We start from the raw sequence: 9763 nt of genomic DNA on the forward strand, positions 1-9763 counted from the left end.
TTAATTGAACAACTTGCTGCATGTGGTTTTAGATGAAGCACACAGTACCTAACTTGGCTATACTGGGTATGTGATGAGGCTGGATTGTACACCGTTATCTAACTTCCTGTGAGTCTCTAAATTGATTACAAATTTGTGTTGACACACGATGACAGTCTTCAATGGTAAAGATTGTACATATTTAGCTTAACCATACGGTCATGCAGTTAACAAAACGCCAGAGAATGAGCAGAAATAATACAAAGCGGTTGTGTTCTGAACTAAAATACATGTGCAAAAAGTGTGCAAAATGATAGAAGTTGTCTCTACAAACTAGTTAAAATGTGTATTCTACTATTTCAAATCAATCAGAGCATTATTTTATTCATGGTAGCAATTTAGACAGACTCTTGTAAACATTACACTAATGTAGCCTCATGGCTGCAACATACTATAATAGGCAGAGGCCATAATGAGACTACCCTTTATAAAAACGTATGTCATGTTTGATGAAGACGTCCATATAGCTTCCTTTTTGTAATTCCCTCTAGACAGCCGAGATCCTAATCTTAATGTACCCACAAGTCACTGCATCCCTCTAATCAAGCCCAGGAAACAGCGAGGCAGTGAGTTAGATACTCAGGAATGTATCTTTTCAGTCTTTTCATCATCTCTCCTTTTCTTATCCTCCCTGCAGCACCATATAAAAATGACATTTGTTTAGCCAATCCACCCTCCTCCATCCTTTTACTTTTTCCACCGACTTGTTGTTTCTAACTCTGTTCAAAGACGTGTCAAACTTTGCCTGATGAACAGCCCAGTCGGCATATTGGAAAAATATGGATTTTTCCACTCCCCGCCCCTTCCCTCCCTCCTCCTGTAATGTTCGCCTTCCTATGCCCTCTTCCACACATGTGCTCACTATAAAGGAGTTAGGTCACTGTGCGATCAAATTTGAACAAACAAACTCGCATGTTGAAATTGTGCACCCTAACAAGCTCCAAACCCTGGTTTGTCCCACAGTTGTTTATTTATGCTGTTTGTGAGCAGTTTGTGGTGAGGAAGTTTATATTATGTGCAGTGAAAGGCATCAGACCAAATGAGCTCCTCGGGCAAGATGAAGGTAGAAACAGTCGTCCTTCCAGACCTTTCTCTCCTAAAAAGATGCAGTGTGCTCACATCAGACTGTGTTAACCTGCCTGGAGCAGCAAATAGGTTTAAGACATTTGGGCAAATCACACAATTTGAGGTAAATTCTCACTAAGCACGTGCTGTAAACAGACTTTTAGTAATGATGAAAATACATCACGGTTAAACAGCTCTTGTTGTAATTTGAGTGTGATATTTACAGAATTCCAACATCCAGGCTTTTCCCCTGTATTCTCTGGATTTCTGCAGATTAAATACTGTGTATATAGTTTATATAAGTGTGTTTTACCAGGTCATTGACAAAATCAAAAATATATTTCTTATTTTGCCTCTTACTTTGCAGGACTGAAAGTTTTTACCTCATTTGTAGTCAACATAAAAGTGCCAATTTCAAACAGAAGTTAACCAAACCAGGATGATGTTGATGTGAAAATGTAATGCAACAGCAACATTCAGCAAAAAAACAACGAAAATTAAAACTTTTAAGATTCAAAGGTGATTCTTGACCTTAGAAATTTTAATAATAAAAAAAAATCTCACACTTCAACTCAACACAGGAAATCTGTACCATTCAGAACCTAGACAGCATGACAAATCTAAGTGTAAACATAATTTTAGGTCACTTCCACAGTGGGGAAAAATGAAAATCCAACATCTTATTTATAGCAGGTAATCCTCTGTCTGGGTGATGTTTTATGATTTCCAAATCTGAAGTGTGTCGTCCACCACAGACTCATAAAATATGTGATTGCAGCCCGTACTGCAGGGAGTGATGATGTATTATGAAGGAATGAGTTTTGAAAAAGGGGGTGAAACTGAGAGTGAGTGAAGGACAGACATTGCAGCTTTATTCTGTCTGACACCAGGAATTCCATGCAGTCATTTGTGGCACTTGGCCCCGCTGACAGAGCTGCTTATTAATCATGATAACAGTGTTTTCCTTATGCTTCACATCTCCCTGCAGTGCAGGGACAAATTCGTTTTTTCAACAGTCAGCAGGTGAGACTGAAACTCAGATGGCCAGGTTGTCAAACAGAAACTAGGTTAGACATGTTTATTTTTTTTTACTCTTTAGATACTGTGGTTGTTTAAAAGTAAAAAAAATCTTTAAATATGTGACATATTTAGCTGTTCTAACTTTTTAAAGTGATAATGTGCAGAAGCAAAATGACAATATGTTATATGTTATGGATCAATTTGACACCATCTTTAATCCCTCTATATGTTGAGTGCTACTTCTCAGTTCTGCTTCTCTGCAGTTTCACTGAATCATCAACAATTAGTTGAAAAGAGGGAACTGGAAAAACTGGACAACTTCATCAGAAAATCCCAAACGCTCGAATGCACCTTTCATATTTTTTTCAAGGCTTTCTCCCTTTTACTCTCTGCTTCTTTCCCCCTCACTGCCGTACCTCCCAGTGGGGTTTGGCAGTAAGGTGATGGCATACTGAAAAAATGCACGGAGCGAGGCCTTGAACCGTCCTTGCTAAACACATCACATCATCATCACACTTCATTGAGTTTCCATCCTTTACTCTACCATACTCCTGCCAGTGTGTTTAATCTACAGAGGGGAAAAAAACTGCACAGAAAAACTGCTCAGTGAATGAGTTGGGGTTGGCCTGACATCTATCAGGCTTAAATGAACTATTAGAAATGAAAACACATACTCCTTTTAGAGAATCTAGCTTGGACAAGGAAGGTTACAAGTTGAACTCATACAGACTGCTTGTCTTTTGTGAGTAAATACTGTTGTTGCACCTCTGATTGTGGTTACTGAACAGTTCCAAATGTTTTATGTGTGTTAATGTGAAATAGGACCTTTCTTGCAGTCAACCTTTAATGAATAAATCCAGTTTTGACAATTAAACATCCATATTAACAAGTTCACCTCTTTGTTTCCAGGTGCACAGCAGATTTATGATGATGTCACTCTGTGCTGCAGATTCTGTGGCCATTTGAAAACCTCATCTATTACTGTGGCCTGGTGTTTACCTCTGGCGTGGATCTCGTTTTAAGAGGCGTGCATATCAGCCCATATGGCTGCAATGTGAAATCAGGGCTTTTCCCTTTTAAACCATGGGCTTCCGATGCATAAAGCTGGGGGCTAACCGTTCATTCATCAAAGATCTGAGCGCAAAAAAACATCTCTGACTCCTGTACACACACAGGCAGACGTCCACATGCACACAATCATGTACACACACACACACACACACACACACACACACACACAGGGGGAACAGGCAGCTGAAGGCACGCTGTGAAAGCAGGGAAATGCTCACTGTTACACATGCTAAGAGGTGTACAAAGACACACAGAAAATGGCTTACACGTGCATATATGCATGTTGAGAATTGACTGGAGGTGTGTAATGGATTGGATCCCCCTCATAATTCCCAGGACAGCGTTGTCTTTTAGGTCCATACAGAGGCGGATGAGACCACAGCTGTTTGGGCATAAATTTCCAGAGGAATGCCTTAAGTCCAAGCCTTCAGCGTAAAGAGCACGACTGTAGATTCCTCTCCGTATGATAAATGATCACCCCAAGGATTTTTGAGTGTGTGATCATGTGTGTGTGCGTAAAAAGGGTTTCTCATGTGGGCATATACAAGGTCATGGAATCCATGTTTCTGTTTCTATGCTTTGTTTGTGTGTGTGTGTGTGTGTGTATGAGTCCACTACATGTGTGTATTCCTTTGAAGGACAAGATGTGTTGCAGGTTCTTGAGATGAACTGGCATGCAGACAGGAGCAGGTCTCTTATGTAGTATCGGGAAGACTCAACAGCTGGGTAAGAAGACGATGGCAGCTGGCCAGGGCTCATAAAAAAAAAAAAGAAAAGGCAGAAGCTCTCTTTCCTTTCTATACAGTAGCAAATACGAGAATCATGTTATCATGCAAGTGTACAGCTTTATGGGGATATTTTGGATAGATTATGGTGCATGCAGCTTGTAGAATATGATATTGTTTTGCCATCTCTATCGTATTTCCGCCCTGGATCATACATCTTCTTTAGTAGAATGCAGAGCTGCATGGATATTTGCTGTAACTCCATTTTAATGATGGGATTTTTTAGGACATTTCCTAAATATGTGAGCATAAATGATCAGGTATTTTCAGTTTAACACACTTGAACTTTTATTATATCATATCATATACATTTAATTGGTATGTGCATCTTTGATTTGGTGTTGGGGTTAAATGGATCCGTGCACACCTAACACTGGAGTTCTAGTAAACTGGTGCATGCAGCTTTCACTGGATACACTGCCTAAATCAAAACAACATTTTCTGGGCATGTGGGAAATATTCACATGCTTGTCCAAATTGCAAATTGAATTGTGTGCTTGTTGCAGTTTACGGCGCTCCTGAGCAAACAAACAACAAAACAAGCTCATGAACAGCATCTCCTGTTTCTCCTCAGTTTTCCTCCAAGAGACACACCTGCTGAAAATCGACATCAAGATTTCCCCTCTCCTTACCACACTCGCAGTTTCCTCTCTCCCTCGATAAAATAATGGGGTTTATGGCACATCAATAACCCCTCTCATTCCTCTTCCTGCTTACATTCAGAGCTGAGGTTTACAGCCTGAGGAGCGGAAGGCTGATGTGAGAGCCTGGGGCTAACGGTAGTGCTGGGTACTATAAAGTGATGAAGGGCCTCCACTTTTACAATGATATGAATGATGTAGCCTGAGAGAATAAAAGAGCTTGTGAGAGCAGCAGCCTGTTCATATACTGTACATGACTGGACTGCCGGGGAGCTGGTTAGATTATATGCTCCGCTACTAAATCTTTACATCACCTTTAAGACTTTTTGCAGATGCTATTATCACAAGTGATGTACATTAGGAACCACATTGACTAAACCACTGAATTAGAGCCAACTAAAACGAGCTAGTAAGAAAGAATTTAGCTTCAGGTTTGATTTAATGTTTTACATAGTTCCACATTCATCAGATCAAGATATAACTGAACCGTAGACCTTTTCTCACCGTTTAGCTTCAGCTAAAAGACACAGTGTCAAAGTCACTGACAGGAAATCATCAAAAAAGAAGGGTGTATTGTTTAAATTGACATCTTCAACAGAGTAAAGCGATGTATATTTCTGCCTTTTAATTAAATTCACTAACAATAAAAACAAAAATTCAACATTCTGCCTCTTTAGTAGGTCGCTGTCGATATATAAGTGGAATTAGATGCTTGGTATTTGCAACTTTTAATTCGATTGCTGTGTTTTGAGATTTAATGACGCAAATCATTAAGGTACAGCAATTTTCTCCATGATTCACTCTGTGCAGTGGACGTCATAGAGCCAGAAGGTTTTAAAGTTCCTCCAACCAGCCACAGAGGGGCAGTCCAACACAGCTCTACACGCCTGTTCTCCAGTCAGGCTTGACTGGCAAGCTGAGGTTTTCTTTTCCTCCCACCGCAGAGCAGATCGGGTAAGATTAGCCCTCGCTTGGCCGGTAATCACCCTTATCACACGAGGAAACGACAACAATACAGGGAGTTTAATGACAGAAGTAATTGTAGTGGATGTCCCACGTTATGCTGTGGTGCTGTGATGAATGACAACCGCAATGCAACGCCTGATGAGGAGATTGCTGCTGCATGGTTGTTATTTAAATCCATTTGTTATGGTTGCAACTTTCCTCTGGGGTTGTTTAGCTGAGGATATGGCTTGATTTCAAATAGAGGATGGAGAGTTTTCTTTTAAATGAAACATCCATGAAGAAAAAATCAAGTAACACTGTCCAATAATCCATAATATGCAACTTGACTCTTCCCAGTTATCCATACATAGAACAGCAGGTCTGTATTTACAATACATATGTAGGCTTATTGGGTTTCGTATCCACACTCTATCACCTTTACTCTGCTCTAAATTGTCTATTCACAGCTGTAAATCAGCATGAAAAGTCTATTCAACATGTAATGAGTAGAAACTGAAAACTTGAACAGCAGTTGATATAAGAGTTTAATAAAAGTCTGTTGTGTTGGTAACCACATAAATCTCCACTTGCTGCAGGCAGTATGGTCTAATCATGATCTAACACACAACTGCTGCATGCTTGGGTTAACATCAATTGGCTGTTTTTTGAGCATGCAACTATGTGCATACCCATATAATTTTATATATATGTGTGTGTGTGTGTGTGTGTGTGTGAGGTTGCAGTGCTTTTCAGTGAAGGTTTGGAATGTTTCTTACTAAGACAGCTGCAGTCTAGACTGTCTTTCTCGCGTCACTTAATCACTTCAGGCCTAAAAGACAAATAAGGAGGACCCAGATCTGCAGCCTCATCTGATAAGAAAGGTGGTAAGAAGATCTATTGATGACTTCTCCAGGCCAGCATGAAAAGGCAGCTCAGGTGTCTGATACAACAGGCAAAGGTTTTTTGGCCAGGCGATGAGTGAAGAGCCCGAGCTATCGGCTTCTAGTGAGTGGGTAACATCTGTATATGTACATGTTGGTGGGATAAGAAAGTTCAGAGGGACTTTTCATGCACATTCACACCTTTCGAGATCATCTAGACATCTTGTAGATGTCCGTGTCCTAATTAGCATCTTAAAGCTGGTCAGGCAGAAATATACCACACAAACTGTGATATAAACTGATTTATTTCATTCAGCTCGTGAAAGCTGTGAGAAACTTTGCCAAGCAGCCAGAAGAGGAAATGCCTGTCCTAATGTCAGAGGGCTGCTCTGTCCTATTACGGCAAATCGAAGCAGAATGTATCATTAGCTAATCGAGGGCTGGTTTCGCCTCCTTTCAAAACAGCAGACAGAGGGCAGGCTCTGTCTCTGGTGCTCTAGGCCTCAAAGGCTCCCATTATACTTCAATAGAGGGTAAACAGCAGCTCCCAAAAATGATGGCCTCCAGAGTTTAAAGCAACATCGTTTATCACCCCTGCCAGCCACTGCAGGTGTGACCCCATTCCCACAGCCTCATCGACAGCCTGGGCTAGGTGTTCGCCTCTGTGGATGTGCACGAGTGCGTGCTCATGTGTAAGCATGAACTGAGATGATGTAATTTTATATGAGCAATAAGAGCTTTGTTGAAAAAACGTGCAACAATTAGCGTTAGTGTCAAATCTGCAGTTCATTTTGTGTGCATCCAACATGTTGGAGTCTATATGCACCTTAGGGTGTTTTTGCAGGCGGGGGGGACCATCACTCAACGTAAACCCACCAAGCAAGTAGTGAGTAGATAAGGTCTTGTAACTACAGCATATATTAAAACCATCAAAAGACGCCCCTCACAACTACCCATATCCCTGAGCTCTGATGCGTTATGCAATTCAGTGCTTTATTACAGCGGGTTTTGCTTGTTCTCTTGCCATTATAAATACAAGTGAGAGCAAGATATAGATTAACACTTACAACATGGTCCACTTGAAAAGATCTGTGAGATGTGTTCAATTGAAATAGTTTTTACTGATTATACCTTTATCAAAACTTACAATGAGTGACATCAGGGTTAAAGGAGGAAGAGTCTTGTTGTCTTTCATTCAAACTCTTTGCCAGTGACCTCAGTTTCAATTGATCCCTATGTTTGAGCTTTTTTTGGTTATTCAGTGTCCCAGAGTGCATTTTTAGTATTGATGACTCAAGTGAAAACAAGCTGAGAGACAGCAACAGACAGACAACAACTCTCGGCAACACAGACAATATTTTGCACATCAGCAGGTTTTCAGCTGTATTTTCTACCACAGAAATTGAACCTGAACACCTCTATTTTCTCAGAATGTTTCAAATTTGGCAGAATTTCAATAATTACTGTGGCTCTGAAGATGGATGTGACGCAAAGACTAAAGATGTCAGAGTATATATGAGACAGAGATTTATCTAAAACCAACTAGCTGTGCATAACTTTTCTATAAACACTACATACATACAGCTCTGCACAGTTACTGGATAAATATGATCTATCCATGATGACCATCCAAAAGCCACTGGAAACTTGGCTGTACTTCTCTCATTAGACTACTAATTAATATTTATGTGTTATGTTTATTTTTGCAGCCAACTAATTAGACTAATATTATATTTTTTTATTTTCAGCCACCTATAAATCTAAATCATAACATTTGTGCAGGAAATTATTAGCTTAAGGGCACTTCTGCAGCAGTTGTTAATGGCTGTGTCACTGATTCATTTTCTCTGCCCACATTTTCCCAGATGGCTCCAGGATTGAACTGGTGACCCTCCAGTCACAGTGCTTCTTCTGTAACATCGAAAATGTGTATGTGTGCGAATGAGTGTGTCTGCACAAGCCAGCTGACTACAGTTGTGCTCCCAAATGTATGGAAGTGACTGTGCCTTTATCTGTGTATGTGTGCTTTATCAAGTGCACGTCCTCGGTTCAGTTTAATTAACAGGGGCCATTTGAGCAGATCCCATTGGGGTCAAGGTGATCGAGGCGGCCGAGCAGGTGGAAAATCAATGAGATTGGTTCACACAGAGCGAATCGACCGCTGGTCAAACACAGCCACTATTGACTGACATGTTTTACAGCGGATATGTGTTTAACAGTGGAGTTCATGTGTTGTGCACATGCAAGTACAGATACAGACAAGGATGTGGAAGTAAAAAAAACCTGCTGGGACAGAACACCTTTGTGTATGCGTGTGTGTTTTAAAGATTTTTACTTTGCCTGAGAGAACAGTGGGAAAACATGACTACATGTAAGTGGGACCCATAGGCTGCTGATGTTCAGCATATTAATAACTAATGTAATCATAGGACTACTTTCAAATATCTACTCATTGCTAGAGCCAAGGCTAAATACTTTTGATATTAATACAGCATAAATAGCCATATGCCTTGCCATTTATCATCACCACTGTTTTGATCCTCTCAAGAATTCTTAAAACTTTCCAGGAACAAAAAGGCCAATGATTCAAAAACAGTGCAACTTTTCATCATTTAGTTCACTCATCAGATCAAATATGAGTTGCAGCAAAAACACCTGAACTCTCACTGATTCATCATGCAGGCCCTGGGCATTGGGACAGAGACACAGAAACTAATGTTGAGAAGAGAGGGAGAAGCAATGGGGGAGATTAAGGAAGGGTGAGAGACAGAGAGCAGAAGGGAGACAGACTAGGGAGTAGATTAAGTAGCCTTGAAAAGGCTGGCTTCCCCACACACATATAAACCCCCTGTGAAAACACAAGCTAATTATTAAGAAAACAAAGGGGGAAGCACTGCGACGTGCCAACGCACACAGATCCCCGGCAGAGTAATTGTGCGTGAGCTATTTGGGCTGAAAACAGCACGATTTGGTGCTCGTCCTCAGCACAGCCGAGCAGAATGAATAACATCTGTTCCCTGGGATGGGGTTTGAAAACAAGCACAAGGAACGATTCTCTCTTTTTTTCTGTGTGTGTGTTTTTTACTGTGATTCAATGAACTCTGACGAAATACAATAGTTATTTGATTTTTTTATTGAGTCATTTGAAACAATGAAGACGAGTCTACGTAATTTGTGAGGTTTCAATATCTCTTTTTCTACATTAGCATTACAATGCTGAAGCAACCAAAGGTCATTAGAAAAAAAGAACTATTGCTCTGCCGTAAAGGGATCCTCTCATCAAGATGAAGGGCCAAAATCCATAAAAGCTTGGCTT

This window comes from Anabas testudineus, chromosome 15, assembly GCF_900324465.2.
Source record: "Anabas testudineus chromosome 15, fAnaTes1.2, whole genome shotgun sequence".
In the NCBI taxonomy this organism is placed as follows: domain Eukaryota; kingdom Metazoa; phylum Chordata; class Actinopteri; order Anabantiformes; family Anabantidae; genus Anabas; species Anabas testudineus.